Raw genomic sequence first — 16,398 nt, forward strand, 5'->3', positions numbered from 1 at the left:
CGTCCGAGCCGCCCGCGCTGCCCGGAGGGAGTCCCGGGAGGCCGGGCACGGCCCGCAGGTCTCTCCCTCTGCCCCCCGGTGAGGTTTGCACGGGGGGGAAAAGTTTCAAAGTCCCGACGGGGGGCGAGAGACAGTGCGGCGAGGGGTGGCGGGCTGCTCCGCGGACCCGGGGGAAGCCCGGGGAGGGCGGCCTGAGGGCGCGGAGGGCCCCCTGAGAGTGCCTACGGGTAGTAGGTGAGAAACCCTGCCTGTACCTCCCACGGGGCCCGGGCAGGGACCCCGGGAGGCCGGGCAGAGCCCGCAGGTCGCCCCCTTCCCGTCCGATGAAGCTCGCACGGTCAGAAAAGTTTCAAAGTCCCAACGGGGGGAGAGTGTTGACGGCGAGGGGGGTGCAGGCTGCTCCAGGGTCCGGGGGCAGCCCCTGGAGGTCGGCCTGGGGGTGTGGAGGGGCCCCCCTGAGAGCACCCAACAGTAGTTGCTCAAGACCCTGCCTGAGCCTCCGATGTGCCCGGGCATGAACCCCAGGAGGCGGGGAACAGCCGTGGCAGCCCCTGCTGAAGTCCTTGGCAGTTGGCAGAGGCGAGTCTTGGGGAAAAAAACGACAAAGTCCAAACGCTCCAGGCGCCGGCCAGGGGGGCGGACGTGGCTGGCCTGGCCGGCGGGTGCTGCGGCTGCCGGGGCTGAGCCGAGTGTCGATGCATCTCCTGAGAACCGGGAAGGGGACAAACCGGTGGCTCCAGTCCGAGCTGGAGTTCCAGAAGGTCGGCCTGACTCTGGAGGTTTTCCCCCTGGCTTTTCCCCATAGGCCAAAAGGGGGGAAGTCAAAAAAGCACCCCCGGCAGATGTATGCAGAAGGGGCTGGGGGGTGACGGAGAGCGGGCTGTTGGCAGCTGCGTGGTGGCTGCAGGGGTGGGCCTGGGCGGCTGCGGTGGGCCCCCTGAGTGCACCTGCCCGTGGTGGCTGAAAACCCAGGCTGAGCCTCCGATGTGCCTGGGCAGGACCCCAGGAGGCCGGGCACAGAACGCCGGTTGCCCCCCATTGCCGTTTGACGAAGCTTGCACGGTCAGAAAAGTTTCAAAGTCCCAACGGGGAGAGAGTGTTGACGGCGAGGGGGTGCTGGCAGCTCCAGCGGCCGGGGGCAACCGCTGGAGGCTGGGCCCGGACTGCGGCAGCCCCCCTTGCAGTCGAACAAAGTTTGAGGAGACGAGTCATGAAAATGACAAAGTCCAAACGCTCCAGGCGTGCCGTCCAGGGGGGCGGACCCAGCTGGTCGGACCGGCGGGAGCTGCGGCGGCCGGGGAAGAGCCGAGTGTCAATGCAGGTCACGAGAACCGGTATGAGGGTAAACCTGGCCGCTCCGGGCCGAGGCACGGTTCCAGGAGGGCGGAAGGAGCGGGCCCGCTTCCCCTGATAGCGCCGACGGCGGTAAAATAAGGCCTCGCAAAACGTCAGCACGAACACCTTGTCGGGGTATAAGGGAACGAGCGGTGTGCGGTCTTTGACAAAGTGACAGTGTTTCTCAAAAAAGCACCCCCGGCAGATGTGTGCAGACGGGGCTGGCTGGTGTGGGAGAGCGGCGGGCTGTTGGCAGCAGTGTGCTGGCTGCAGGGGTGGCCCGGGGCGGCTGCGGAGGGCCCCCAAAGCGCACCTACCAGTGGTGGCTGAAAACCCCCGCTGAGCCTCCGATGTCCCCGGGCAGGACCCCAGGAGGCCGGGCAGAGCCCGCCGCTTGCCCCCTTGCCGTTTGACGAAGCTTGCACGGTCAGAAAAGTTTCAAAGTCCCCACGGGGGGAGAGTGTTGACGGCGAGGAGGTGCTGGCTGCTCCAGGGGCCGGGGGCAACCCCTGGAGGCTGGGCACGGACTGCGGCAGCCCCCCTTGCAGTCGAACAAAGTTTGAGGAGACAAGTCATGAAAATGACAAAGTCCAAACGCTCCAGGCGCCGGCCTGGGGTGCGGACCCGGCTGGCCGGGGCCGGCGGGAGCTGCGGCGGCCGGGGCTGAGCCGAGTGTCAATGCAGGTCCTGAGAACCGGGAAGGGGACAAACCGGTGGCTCCAGGCCGGGTTGGAGTTCCAGGAGGTCGGCAGGACTCTGGAGGTTTTCCCCTTGGCATTGTCCCATTGGCCACAATGGGGGAAGTCAAAAAAGCACCCCCAGCAGATGTATGCAGAGGGGCTGGCGGGTGACGGAGAGCGGGCAGTTGGCAGCTGTGTGGTGGCTGCAGGAGGTGGGCCTGGGCGGCTGCGGAGGGCCCCCAAAGTGCACCTACCAGAAGGGGCCCAAGACCCAGGCTGAGCCTCCGATGTGCCCGGGCAGGACACCCAGGAGGCGGGGAGCAGCCCCCGCTGAGGTCCATGGCATGTGCCAGAGGCGAGTCTTGGAGAAAAAACGACAAAGTCCAAACGCTCCAGGCGCCGGGCAGGGTGGCGGACCCGGCTGGCCGGGCCGGCGGGGGCTGCGGCTGCCGGGGCTGAGCCGAGTGTCAATGCATGTCCTGAGAACCGGGAAGGGGACAAACCGGTGGCTCCAGGCCGGGTTGGAGTTCCGGGGGGTCGGCCTGACTCTGGAGGTTTTCCCCCTGGCTTTTCCCCATAGGCCAAAACGGGGGGAGCCAAAAAAGCACCCCCAGCAGATGTATGCAGGAGGGGCTGGGGGGTGACGGAGAGCGGGCTGTTGGCAGCCGTGTGCTGGCTGCAGGGGTGGGCCTGGGCGGCTGCGGAGGGCCCCCTGAGTGCACCTGCCAGCGGTGGCTCAACACCCTGGCTGAGCCTCCGATGTCCCCGGGCAGGACCCCAGGAGGCCGGGCAGAGCCCGCCGCTTGCCCCATTGCCGTTTGACGAAGCTTGCACGGTCAGAAAAGTTTCAAAGTCCCAACGGGGAGAGAGCGTTGACGGCGAGGGGGTGCTGGCTGCTCCAGGGGCCGGGGACAACCCCTGGAGGCTGGGCACGGACTGCGGCAGCCCCCCTTGCAGTCGGACAAAGTTTGAGGAGACAAGCCATGAAAATGACAAAGTCCAAACGCTCCAGGCGCCGGCCAGGGGGGCGGACCCGGCTGGCTGGGCCGGCGGGGGCTGCGGCTGCCGGGGCTGAGCCGAGTGTCAATGCAGGTCCTGAGAACCGGGAAGGGGACAAACCGGCGGCTCCAGGCCGAGCTCGAGTTCCAGAAGGTCGGCCTGACTCTGGAGGTTTTCCCCCTGGCTTTTCCCCATAGGCCAAAATGGGGGAAGTCAAAAAAGCACCCCCAGCAGATGTATGCAGAGGGGCTGGGGGGTGATGGGGAGCGGGTGTTTGGCAGCAGTGTGCTGGCTGAAGAGGTGTGCCTGGGCGGCTGCGGAGGGCCCCCTGAGTGCACCTGCCAGCGGTGGCTCAAAACCCTGGCTGAGCCTCCGATGTCCCCGGGCAGGACCCCAGCAGGCCGGGCACAGACCGCAGCCTGCCCCCCTTGCCGTTTGATGAAGCTTGCACGGTCAGAAAAGTTTCAAAGTCCCAACGGGGAGAGAGTGTTGACGCCGAGGGGGTGCTGGCTGCTCCGGTGGCAACCCCTGGAGGCTGGGCACAGACTGCGGCAGCCCCCCTTGCAGTCGAACAAAGTTTGAGGAGACAAGTCATGAAAATGACAAAGTCCAAACTGCTCCAGGCGCCGGCCAGGGGGGGCGGACCCGGCTGGCCGGGCCGGCGGGAGCTGCGGCTGACGGGGTTGAGCCGAGTGTCGATGCATGTCACGAGAACCGGCATGAGGGTAAACCTGGCCGCTCCGGGCCGAGGCACGGTTCCAGGAGGGCGGAAGGAGCGGGCCTGTTTCCCCTGATAGCGCCGACGGCGGTAAAATAAGGCCTCGCAAAACGTCAGCACGAACACCTTGTCGGGGTATAAGGGAACGAGCGGTGTGCGGTCTTTGACAAAGTGACAGTGTGTCTCAAAAAAAGCACCCCCGGCAGATGTGCGCGGACGGGGCTGGCTGGTGACGGAGAGCGGGCTGTTGGCAGCGGTGTGCCGGCTGCAGGGGTGGCCCGGGGCGGCTGCGGAGGGCCCCCTGAGAGCACCTACCAGTAGTTGCTCAACACCCTGGCTGAGCCTCCGATGTCCCCGGGCAGGACCCCAGGAGGCCGGGCACAGACCGCCGGTTGCCCCCCCCATTGCCGTTTGATGAAGCTTGCACGGTCAGAAAAGTTTCAAAGTCCCAACGGGGAGAGAGTGCTGACGGTGAGGGGGTGCTGGCTGCTCCAGGGGCCGGGAGGGAAGCCCTGGAGGTGGGCCTGGGGGTGTGGAGGGGCCCCCTGAGAGCACCTACCAGCAGTTGCTGAAGACCCTGCCTGAGCCTCCGATATCCCCGGGCAGGACCCCAGGAGGCCGGGCACAGACCGCAGCCTGCCCCCTTGCCGTTTGATGAAGCTTGCACGGTCAGAAAAGTTTCAAAGTCCCGACGGGGAGAGAGTGTTGACGGCGAGGGGGTGCTGGCTGCTCCAGGGGCCGGGGGGGGGAACCCCTGGAGGCTGGGCACGGACCGCGGCAGCCCCCCTTGCAGTAGAACAAAGTTTGAGGAGACAAGTCATGAAAATGACAAAGTCCAAACTGCTCCAGGCGCCGGCCAGGGGGGCGGACCCGGCTGGCCTGGCCGGCGGGTGCTGCGGCTGCCGGGGCTGAGCCGAGTGTCGATGCATCTCCTGAGAACCGGGAAGGGGACAGACCAGTAGCTCCAGGCCGAGCTGGAGTTCCAGGAGGTCGGCCTGACTCTGGAGGTTTTCCCCCTGGCTTTTCCCCATAGGCCAAAACGGGGGGAGGCAAAAAAGCACCCCCAGCAGATGTATGCAGAGGGGCTGGGGGGTGATGGAGAGCGGGCTGTTGGCAGCTGTGTGGTGGCTGCAGGGGTGGCCCTGGGCGGCTGAAGAGGGCCCCCTGAGTGCACCTACCAGCAGTAGCTCAAGACCCTGCCTGAGCCTCCGATGTCCCCGGGCAGGACCCCAGGAGGCCGGGCACAGACCGCAGCCTGCCCCCTTGCCGTTTGATGAAGCTTGCACGGTCAGAAAAAGTTTCAAAGTCCCAACGGGGAGAGAGTGTTGACGGCGAGGGGGCGCTGGCTGCTCCAGGGGCCCGGGGCAGCCCCTGGAGGCTGGGCACGGACCGCGGCCGCCCCCCTTGCAGTCGAACAAAGTTTGAGGAGACAAGTCATGAAAATGACAAAGTCCAAACGCTCCAGGCGTGCCGGCCAGGGGTGCGGACCCGGCCGGCCGGGCCGGCGGGGGCTGCGGCTGCCGGGGCTGAGCCGAGTGTCAATGCATGTCCTGAGAACCGGGAAGGGGACAGACCGGTGGCTCTGGGCCGAGCTGGAGTTCCAGGATGTCGGCCTGACTCTGGAGGTTTTCCCCCTGGCTTTTCCCCATAGGCCAAAATGGGGGAAGTCAAAAAAGCACCTCCAGCAGATGTATGCAGAGGGGCTGGCGGGTGACGGAGAGTGGTCTGTTGGCAGCAGTGTGCTGGCTGCATAGGTGTGCATGGGCGTCTGCGTAGGGCCCCCTGAGTGCACCTGCCAGTGGTGGCTGAAAACCCAGGCTGAGCCTCCGATGTGCCCGGGCAGGACCCCAGGAGGCCGGGCACAGACCGCAGCCTGCCCCCTTGCCGTTTGATGAAGCTTGCACGGTCAGAAAAGTTTCAAAGTCCCAACGGGGAGAGAGTGCTGACGGTGAGGGGGGTGCCGGCAGCTCCAGGGGCCGGGGGCAACCCCTGGAGGCTGGGCACGGACTGCGGCAGCCCCCCTGGCAGTCGAACAAGGTTTGAGGAGACAAGTCATGAAAATGACAAAGTCCAAACGCTCCAGGCGTGCCGGCCAGGGGAGCGGACCCGGCCGGCCGGGGCGGCGGGAGCTGCAGCTGCCGGGGCGGAGCCGAGTGTCAACGCAGGTGGTGAGAACCGGTATGAGGGTAATCCTGGTCGCTCCGGGCCGAGCCACGGTTCCAGGAGGGCGGAAGGAGCGCGCCTGTTTCACCTGATAGCGCCGACGGCGGTAAAATAAGGCCTCGCAAAACGTCACCACGAACACCTTGTCGGGGTATAAGGGAACGAGCGGTGTGTGGTCCTTGACAAAGTGACAGTATTTCTCAAAAAAGCACCCCCGGCAGATGTGCGCGGACGGGGCTGGCTGGTGATGGAGAGCGGGCTGTTGGCAGCAGTGCGCTGGCTGCAGGGGTGGCCCAGGGCGGCTGCGGAGGGCCCCCAAAGCGCACCTACCGGTGGTGGCTGAAAACCCAGGCTGAGCCTCCGATGTGCCCCGGGCAGGAACCCAGGAGGCCGGGCACAGACCACAGCTTGCCCCCTTGCCGTCCGATGAAGCTTGCACGGTCAGAAAAAGTTTCAAAGTCCCCACGGAGAGAGAGTGTTGAGGGCGAGGGGGAGCTGGCTGCTCCAGGGGCCGGGGGCAACCCCTGGAGGCTGGGCACACCCCCTTGCAGTCGAACAAAGTTCGAGGAGACAAGTCATGAAAATGACAAAGTCCAAACGCTCCAGGCGCCGGCCAGGGGGGCGGACCCGGCTGGCCGGGCTGGCGGGGGCTGCGGCTGCCGGGGCTGAGCCGAGTGTCGATGCATGTCCTGAGAACCGGGAAGGGGACAAACCAGTAGCTCCAGGCCGAGCTGGAGTTCCAGGAGGTCGGCCTGACTCTGGAGGTTTTCCCCCTGGCTTTTCCCATTGGCCAAAATGGGGGAAGTCAAAAAAGCACCCCCGGCAGATGTATGCAGAGGGGCTGGCTGGTGATGGGGAGCGGGCTGTTGGCAGCGGTGTGCTGGCTGCAGAGGTGTGCATGGGCGGCTGCGGAGGGCCCCCCGAGTGCACCTGCCCGTGGTGGCTGAAAACCCAGGCTGAGCCTCCGATGTGCCCGGGCAGGACCCCAGGAGGCCGGGCACAGAACGCCGGTTGCCCCCTTGCCGTTTGATGAAGCTTGCACGGTCAGAAAAGTTTCAAAGTCCCAACGGGGAGAGAGTGCTGACGGTGAGGGGGGTGCTGGCTGCTCCAGGGGCCGGGAGGGAGGCCCTGGAGGTGGGCCTGGGGGTGTGGCGGGGCCCCCTGAGAGCACCTACCAGCAGTTGCTCAAGACCCTGCCTGAGCCTCCGGTGTTGCAGGGCAGGACACCCATTGGCGGGGAAAAGCAGGTGGCAGCCCCTGCTGAAGTCCTTGGCAGAGATGAGTCTTTGAAAAAAATGACAAAGTCCAAACTGCTCCAGGCGCCGGTCAGGGGGGCGGACCCGGCTGGCCGGGCCGACGGGAGCTGCGGCGGCTGGGGAAGAGCCGAGTGTCAAGGCATGTCCTGAGAACCGGGAAGGGGGCAAACCAGTAGCTCCAGGCCGGGCTAGGGTTCCAGGAGGTCGGCCTGACTCTGGAGGTTTTCCCCCTGGCTTTTCCCCATAGGCCAACATGGGGGAAGTCAAAAAAGCACCCCCGGCAGATGTATGCAGAGGGGCTGGGGGGTGACGGGGAGCGGGCTGTTGGCAGCAGTGTGCTGGCTGCAGAGGGCCCCCGAGGTGCTGCACCTACCAGTAGTTGCTCAAGACCCCCCATGACCCTCCGGTGTTGCAGGTCAGGACACCCATTGGCGGGGAACAGCAGGTGGCAGCCCCTGCTGAAGTCGTTGGCAGGGATGAGTCTTTGAAAAAACGACAAAGTCCAAACGCTCCAGGCGTGCCGGCCAGGGTGGCGGACCCGGCTGGCTGGGCCGGCGGGAGCTGCGGCTGCCGGGGCTGAGCCGAGTGTCGATGTATGTCGTGAGAACCGGTATGAGGGTAATCCTGGTCGCTCCGGGCCGAGGCACGGTTCCAGGAGGGCGGAAGGAGCGGGCCCGTTTCCCCTGATAGCGCCGACGGCGGTAAATTAGGGCCTCGCAAAACGTCAGGACGAACACCTTTTTTGCATATAAGGGAACGAGCGGTGTGCGGTCCTTGACAAAGTGACTATTTCTCAATGTGCTGAGGAGTGGGGACCGCTCAAAGTCAAAGCACCGCGGCCGCCCCTCTGCCACCTCCCTGGGAGCAGAGTCATCGAGCGCGAGTGTCCCCACTCCGCCTGTCCAGGCCGCGGGGCCGACAGGCTGGCTGGCTGCCCGGGCAGACCCCGCTCTCCGAGCGGCCGGGCCCCAACGTTCGAGAGGTGTAGGAAGCCACCTTGGGGGTGCTGCGGAGGCCCCCCTGACACCGCCTCCAAGCCCTTGCTGAGAGCCCTGTCCTAGCTGCCTGCGCGGGCAGGCGGGACCCCCCAGTAGGCCGTGCACAGCCCGCGGCAGCCACTGCTGAAGCCCAGGGCAGTTGGCAGAGATGAGTCTTTGAGGAAAAACGACAAAGTCCAAACGCTCCAGGCGCCGGCCAGGGGTGCGGACCCGGCTGGACGGGCCGGCGGGAGCTGCGGCGGCTTGGGAAGAGCCGAGTGTCAATGCATGTCCTGAGAACCGGAAAGGGGACAAACTAGTAGCTCCAGGCCGGGATGGAGTTCCAGGAGGTGGGCCTGACTCTGGAGGTTTTCCCCTTGGCATTTTCCCATTGGCCACAATGGGGGAAGTCAAAAAAGCACCCCCAGCAGATGTATGCAGAGGGGCTGGCTGGTGATGGGGAGCGGGCTGTTGGCAGCGGTGTGCTGGCTGCAGAGGTGTGCATGGGCGGCTGCGGAGGGCCCCCCGAGTGCACCTGCCCGTGGTGGCTGAAAACCCAGGCTGAGCCTCCGATGTGCCCGGGCAGGACCCCAGGAGGCCGGGCACAGAACGCCGGTTGCCCCCTTGCCGTTTGATGAAGCTTGCACGGTCAGAAAAGTTTCAAAGTCCCAACGGGGAGAGAGTGCTGACGGTGAGGGGGGTGCTGGCTGCTCCAGGGGCCGGGAGGGAGGCCCTGGAGGTGGGCCTGGGGGTGTGGCGGGGCCCCCTGAGAGCACCTACCAGCAGTTGCTCAAGACCCTGCCTGAGCCTCCGGTGTTGCAGGGCAGGACACCCATTGGCGGGGAAAAGCAGGTGGCAGCCCCTGCTGAAGTCCTTGGCAGAGATGAGTCTTTGAAAAAAATGACAAAGTCCAAACTGCTCCAGGCGCCGGTCAGGGGGGCGGACCCGGCTGGCCGGGCCGACGGGAGCTGCGGCGGCTGGGGAAGAGCCGAGTGTCAAGGCATGTCCTGAGAACCGGGAAGGGGGCAAACCAGTAGCTCCAGGCCGGGCTAGGGTTCCAGGAGGTCGGCCTGACTCTGGAGGTTTTCCCCCTGGCTTTTCCCCATAGGCCAACATGGGGGAAGTCAAAAAAGCACCCCCGGCAGATGTATGCAGAGGGGCTGGGGGGTGACGGGGAGCGGGCTGTTGGCAGCAGTGTGCTGGCTGCAGAGGGCCCCCGAGGTGCTGCACCTACCAGTAGTTGCTCAAGACCCCCCATGACCCTCCGGTGTTGCAGGTCAGGACACCCATTGGCGGGGAACAGCAGGTGGCAGCCCCTGCTGAAGTCGTTGGCAGGGATGAGTCTTTGAAAAAACGACAAAGTCCAAACGCTCCAGGCGTGCCGGCCAGGGTGGCGGACCCGGCTGGCTGGGCCGGCGGGAGCTGCGGCTGCCGGGGCTGAGCCGAGTGTCGATGTATGTCGTGAGAACCGGTATGAGGGTAATCCTGGTCGCTCCGGGCCGAGGCACGGTTCCAGGAGGGCGGAAGGAGCGGGCCCGTTTCCCCTGATAGCGCCGACGGCGGTAAATTAGGGCCTCGCAAAACGTCAGGACGAACACCTTTTTTGCATATAAGGGAACGAGCGGTGTGCGGTCCTTGACAAAGTGACTATTTCTCAATGTGCTGAGGAGTGGGGACCGCTCAAAGTCAAAGCACCGCGGCCGCCCCTCTGCCACCTCCCTGGGAGCAGAGTCATCGAGCGCGAGTGTCCCCACTCCGCCTGTCCAGGCCGCGGGGCCGACAGGCTGGCTGGCTGCCCGGGCAGACCCCGCTCTCCGAGCGGCCGGGCCCCAACGTTCGAGAGGTGTAGGAAGCCACCTTGGGGGTGCTGCGGAGGCCCCCCTGACACCGCCTCCAAGCCCTTGCTGAGAGCCCTGTCCTAGCTGCCTGCGCGGGCAGGCGGGACCCCCCAGTAGGCCGTGCACAGCCCGCGGCAGCCACTGCTGAAGCCCAGGGCAGTTGGCAGAGATGAGTCTTTGAGGAAAAACGACAAAGTCCAAACGCTCCAGGCGCCGGCCAGGGGTGCGGACCCGGCTGGACGGGCCGGCGGGAGCTGCGGCGGCTTGGGAAGAGCCGAGTGTCAATGCATGTCCTGAGAACCGGAAAGGGGACAAACTAGTAGCTCCAGGCCGGGATGGAGTTCCAGGAGGTGGGCCTGACTCCGGAGGTTTTCCCCTTGGCATTTTCCCATTGGCCACAATGGGGGAAGTCAAAAAAGCACCCCCAGCAGATGTATGCAGAGGGGCTGGCTGGTGATGGGGAGCGGGCTGTTGGCAGCGGTGTGCTGGCTGCAGAGGTGTGCATGGGCGGCTGCGGAGGGCCCCCTGAGTGCACCTGCCCGTGGTGGCTGAAAACCCAGGCTGAGCCTCCGATGTGCCCGGGCAGGACCCCAGGAGGCCGGGCACAGAACGCCGGTTGCCCCCTTGCCGTTTGACGAAGCTTGCACGGTCAGAAAAGTTTCAAAGTCCCAATGGGGAGAGAGTGGTGACGGCGAGGGGGTGCTGGCTGCTCCAGGGGCCGGGGGCAACCCCTGGAGGCTGGGCACGGACCGCGGCCGCCCCCCTTGCAGTCGGACAATGTCTGAGGAGACAAGTCATGAAAATGACAAAGTCCAAACGCTCCAGGCGTGCCGGCCAGGGGTGCGGACCCGGCTGGCCGGGCCGGCGGGGGCTGCAGCTGCCGGTGCTGAGCCGAGTGTCAGTGCAGGTCCTGAGAACCGGGAAGGGGACAAACCGGTGGCTCCAGGCCGAGCTCTAGTTCCAGGAGGTCGGCCTGACTCTGGAGGTTTTCCCCTTGGCTTTTCCCCATAGGCCAAAAGGGGGGAAGTCAAAAAAGCACCCCCGCCAGATGTATGCAGAAGGGGCTGGCTGGTGATGGGGAGCGGGCTGTTGGCAGCGGTGTGCTGGCTGCAGAGGTGTGCATGGGCGGCTGCGGAGGGCCCCCTGAGTGCACCTGCCCGTGGTGGCTGAAAACCCAGGCTGAGCCTCCGATGTGCCCGGGCAGGACCCCAGGAGGCCGGGCACAGAACGCCGGTTGCCCCCTTGCCGTTTGACGAAGCTTGCACGGTCAGAAAAGTTTCACAGTCCCAACGGGGAGAGAGTGCTGACGGTGAGGGGGTGCTGGCTGCTCCAGGGGCCGGGAGGGAGGCCCTGGATGTGGGCCTGGGGGTGTGGAGGGGCCCCCTGAGAGCACCTACCAGCAGTTGCTCAAGACCCTGCCTGAGCCTCCGGTGTTGCAGGGTAGGACACCCATTGGCGGGGAACAGCAGGTGGCAGCCCCTGCTGAAGTCCTTGGCAGTTGGCAGAGATGAGTCTTGGAGAAAAAAAACGACAAAGTCCAAACTGCTCCGGGCGCCGGTCAGGGGGGCGGACCCGGCTGGCCGGGCCGAGGGGAGCTGCGGCGGCTGGGGAAGAGCCGAGTGTCAAGGCATGTCCTGAGAACCGGGAAGGGGGCAAACCAGTAGCTCCAGGCCGAGCTGGAGTTCCAGGAGGTTGGCCTGACTCTGGAGGTTTTCCCCCTGGCTTTTCCCCATAGGCCAAAATGGGGGAAGTCAAAAAAGCACCCCCGCCAGATGTATGCAGAAGGGGCTGGCTGGTGATGGGGAGCGGGCTGTTGGCAGCAGTGTGCTGGCTGCAGAGGGCCCCCGAGGTGCTGCACCTACCAGTAGTTGCTCAAGACCCCCCCTGACCCTCCGGTGTTGCAGGGCAGGACACCCAGGAGGCGGGGAACAGCCGTGGCAGCCCCTGCTGAATCCCACGGCAGTTGGCAGAGATGAGTCTTTGAGAAAAACGACAAAGTCCAAACGCTCCAGGCGCCGGCCACGGAGGGCGGACCCGGCTGGCCGGGCCGGCGGGAGCTGCGGCGGCTGGGGCTGAGCCGAGTGTCGATGCTTGTCGTGAGAACCGGTATGAGGGTAATCCTGGGCCCTCGGGGCCGAGGCACGGTTCCAGGAAGGCGGAAGGAGCGGGCCTGTTCCCCCTGATAGCGCCGACGGCGGTAAATTAAGGCCTCGCAAAACGTCAGGACGAACACCTTTTTTGCATATAAGGGAACGAGCGGTGTGCGGTCTTTGACAAAGTGACTATTTCTCAGAGTGCTGGGAAGGGAGTGGGGGCCGCTCAAAGTCAAAGCACCGCGGCCGCCCCTCTGCCACCTCCCTGGGAGCAGAGTCATCGAGCGCGAGTGTCCCCACTCCGCCTGTCCAGGCCGCGGGGCCGACAGGCCGGCTGGCTGCCCGGGTAGACCCCGCTCTCCGAGCGGCCGGGCGCCACGTTCAAGAGGTGTACGAAGCCACCTGTGGGGGGTCTGCGGAGGCCCCCCTGAGAGCGCTGATAACCCTGTCCTAGCTGCCTGCGCGGGCAGGCGGGACTCCCCCAGGAGGCCGTGCACAGCCCGCGGCAGCCACTGCTGAAGCCCAGGGCAGTTGGCAGAGATGAGTCTTTGAAAAAACGACAAAGTCCAAACGCTCCAGGCGCCGGCCACGGGGGGCGGACCCGGCTGGCCGGGCCGGCGGGAGCTGCGGCTGCCGGGGCTGAGCCGAGTGTCAATGCATGTCGTGAGAACCGGTATGAGGGTAATCCTGGTCGCTCCGGGCCGAGGCACGGTTCCAGGAGGGCGGAAGGAGCGGGCCCGTTTCCCCTGATAGCGCCGACGGCGGTAAATTAGGGCCTCGCAAAACGTCAGGACGAACACCTTTTTTGCATATAAGGGAACGAGCGGTGTGCGGTCTTTGACAAAGTGACTATTTCTCAATGTGCGGAGTGGGGACCGCTCAAAGTCAAAGCACCGCGGCCGCCCCTCTGCCACCTCCCTGGGAGCAGAGTCATCGAGCGCGAGGGTCCCCACTCCGCCTGTGCAGGCCGCGGGGCCGACAGGCTGGCTGGCTGCCCGGGCGACCCCCCTCCGAGATGCCGGGCCGGGGCAGACTGTGCAAACGCGCGCGGGCGTGTTTTCTTCCCCTGGGGTGGAGCCCTTCCACCCCACGCCGTCCGAGGCCCGTTGGCCTCGGGCGGCCTGCCTCCGAGAGTGGGAGAGAGACGGAGGACGGCGGCCCGCGGCGGCGCGAGGCGTCCCCGTTGCTCCACCACGACTGCCAGCCGGTCGATCCTACCGGTAGCCTGGGCTTGTCTCCGCTCCGCCTGTCCAGGCCGCGGGGCCCACAGGCGGCTTGCCTGGGAAGACCCCGCTCTCACCGAGCGGCCGGGCGCCACGTTCAAGAGGTGTACGAAGCCACCTGTGGGGGGTCTGCGGAGGCCCCCCTGAGAGCGCTGATAACCCTGTCCTAGCTGCCTGCGCGGGCAGGCGGGACCCCCAAGAGGCCGGGCACAGCCCGCGGCAGCCCCCGCCGAAGTCCACGGCAGTTGGCAGAGACGAGTCTTGGAGAGAAAACGACAAAGTCCAGACGCTCCAGGCGCCGGCCAGGGGTGCGGACCCGGCTGGCCGGGCCGGCGGGAGCTGCGGCTGCCGGGGCCGAGCCGAGTGTCGACGCATGTCGTGAGAACCGGTATGAGGGTAATCCTGGGCCCTCGGGGCCGAGCTACGGTTCCATGAAGGCGGAAGGAGCGGGCCTGTTTCCCCTGATAGCGCCGACGACGGTAAAATAAGGGCTCGCAAAACGTCAGGACGAACACCTTTTTTGCATATAAGGGAACGAGCGGTGTGCGGTCTTTGACAAAGTGACTATTTCTCAGAGTGCTGGAGTGGGGACCGCTCAAAGTCAAAGCACCGCGGCCGCCCCTCTGCCACCTCCCTGGGAGCAGAGTCATAGAGCGCAAGTGTCCCCACTCCGCCTGTGCAGGCCGCGGGGCCAACAGGCTGGCTGGCTGGCTGCCCGGGCGACCCCCCTCCGAGATGCCGGGCTGAGGCGTAGGCAGCCGCCTCCATCACCACCACCCAAGGCGAGAGAGTGGGTCAACGGGAGAGCCGTCGCGGCCGGGGGACCCTCGCCGCGCCCATGTCCGGGGAAGGACCACAAGGGCCCTGCTCCCCGGCGCCCCGGCGAGCGGGTTCACCCTCGGCGCGTACGGCTCTCGAGGATGGGGAAGGGACGCGCGTGGGCGTCCCTCCCGTCCCCCGCGGAAGAAGGCGAGCGACTCTGCGCGTCGGGACACCCCGCGGAGCCCCCTGCGGGGGGAGTACTCCGGGGGAGAAGCGTGGCGCAGGGGGTGCAGCCCTTTCCCAGGCCACCGTGCGACGGCGTCGGTGGGGCCGACGCCGAGAGAGAGAACGATCCGGGCTCTCCCGCCTCAGGGCGGCCGAGAGCGGGGCCACGGGCCCCACGTTTGGTGACGGTTTTCCCGAAAGCGAAGGACCCCCGCCTGTCCCCTCGGGCTCCGGCCGATGCGGGCGGTCCAGGGCGGGGATAGGGGACGGCGGCCTGCGGACGACGCGCTTTATCCCCAGAAGGAGCGAGGCATGAGGGGGTGTTCCACCCCCGCCGGCCGGTCTCGCTCCTTCTCCGGGCTACGCCTCGGCGGAGTAAAGACCCCCGGGTCAACGCTCCCGCGTCCGGGTGCCGCCGCGCGTCCCCTTCCCGCGGGGGGTGGATCCCTTCCACCCCTGGCCGTCCGAGGCCCGTGCGCCTCGGGCGGCCTCCCTTCCGAGAGAGGGAGAGAGAGACGGAGGACGGTGGTCCGCGACGGCGCGAGACGTCCAAGTTGTGTTCCCCACGGCGGCTACCCGGTCGATCCCGCCCGCCGGTAGCCTTGGCTTGCCCCCACTCCGCCTGTCCAGGCCGCGTGGCCGACAGGCTGTTTGCCCGGGTAGACCCTGCTCTCACCGAGCGGCCGGGCCCCAACGTTCAAGAGGTGTACGGAAGCCACCTTGGGGTGGAGCCCTTCCACCCCTGGCCGTCCGAGGCCCGTGCGCCTCGGGCGGCCTCCCTTCCGAGAGAGGGAGAGAGAGACGGAGGACGGTGGTCCGCGACGGCGCGAGACGTCCAAGTTGTGTTCCCCACGGCGGCTACCCGGTCGATCCCGCCCGCCGGTAGCCTTGGCTTGCCCCCGCTCCGCCTGTCCAGGCCGCGTGGCCGACGGGCTGTTTGCCCGGGTAGACCCCGCTCTCACCGAGCGGCCGGGCCCCAACGTTCAAGAGGTGTACGGAAGCCACCTTGGGGTGGAGCCCTTCCACCCCTGGCCGTCCGAGGCCCGTGCGCCTCGGGCGGCCTCCCTTCCGAGAGAGGGAGAGAGAGACGGAGGACGGTGGTCCGCGACGGCGCGAGACGTCCAAGTTGTGTTCCCCACGGCGGCTACCCGGTCGATCCCGCCCGCCGGTAGCCTTGGCTTGTCCCCGCTCCGCCTGTCCAGGCCGCGGGGCCGACGGGCTGTCTGCCCGGGTAGACCCCGCTCTCACCGAGCGGCCGGGCCCCAACGTTCAAGAGGTGTACGGAAGCCACCTTGGGGTGGAGCCCTTCCACCCCTGGCCGTCCGAGGCCCGTGCGCCTCGGGCGGCCTCCCTTCCGAGAGAGGGAGAGAGAGACGGAGGACGGTGGTCCGCGACGGCGCGAGACGTCCAAGTTGTGTTCCCCACGGCGGCTACCCGGTCGATCCCGCCCGCCGGTAGCCTTGGCTTGTCCCCGCTCCGCCTGTCCAGGCCGCGGGGCCGACGGGCTGTCTGCCCGGGTAGACCCCGCTCTCCGAGCGGCCGGGCCCCAACGTTCAAGAGGTGTACGGAAGCCACCTTGGGGGGGCTGCGGTGCCCCCCTCCCCGAGAGTGCCTCCCAGGCCGAGGGAGCCCGGCGGTCGAGTGTCGTAGGAAAGCGCGTGCCACGGCTGTGTCGGTCACAGGGGCCAGAGGTAGTTTGGGCAACGGCTTAGATCCGTATGAAGCTCATCCTTTCCGGCCTGTTCTGGCGGCGGCTAGGCGTGCGCGCACGGCACGACGCCCCTGGCTCCAGCGATGCGACGGCGCCCCGCACCCCACTCTCCGGGCCGAGCAGAGTGGCCGCTCTCGCTCCTTGGAGCAGAGCCCCCGAGTGCAAGTGTCCCCGCTCCGCCTGTCCAGGCCGCGGGGCCGACAGGCTGTCTGCCCGGGTAGACCCCGCTCTCCGAGCGGCCGGGCGCCACGTTCAAGAGGTGTACGAAGCCACCTTGGGGGGCTGCGGTGCCCCCCGCCCCGAGAGTGCCTCCCAGGCCGAGGGGAGCCTGGCGGTCGAGTGTCGTAGGAAAGCGCGTGCGCGGCTGTGTCGGTCACACGGGCCAGAGTTAGTTTGGGCAACGGCTTAGATCCGTATG

Source organism: Eleutherodactylus coqui, unplaced genomic scaffold (assembly GCF_035609145.1).
Source record: "Eleutherodactylus coqui strain aEleCoq1 unplaced genomic scaffold, aEleCoq1.hap1 HAP1_SCAFFOLD_545, whole genome shotgun sequence".
Taxonomy (NCBI): Eukaryota; Metazoa; Chordata; class Amphibia; order Anura; family Eleutherodactylidae; genus Eleutherodactylus; species Eleutherodactylus coqui.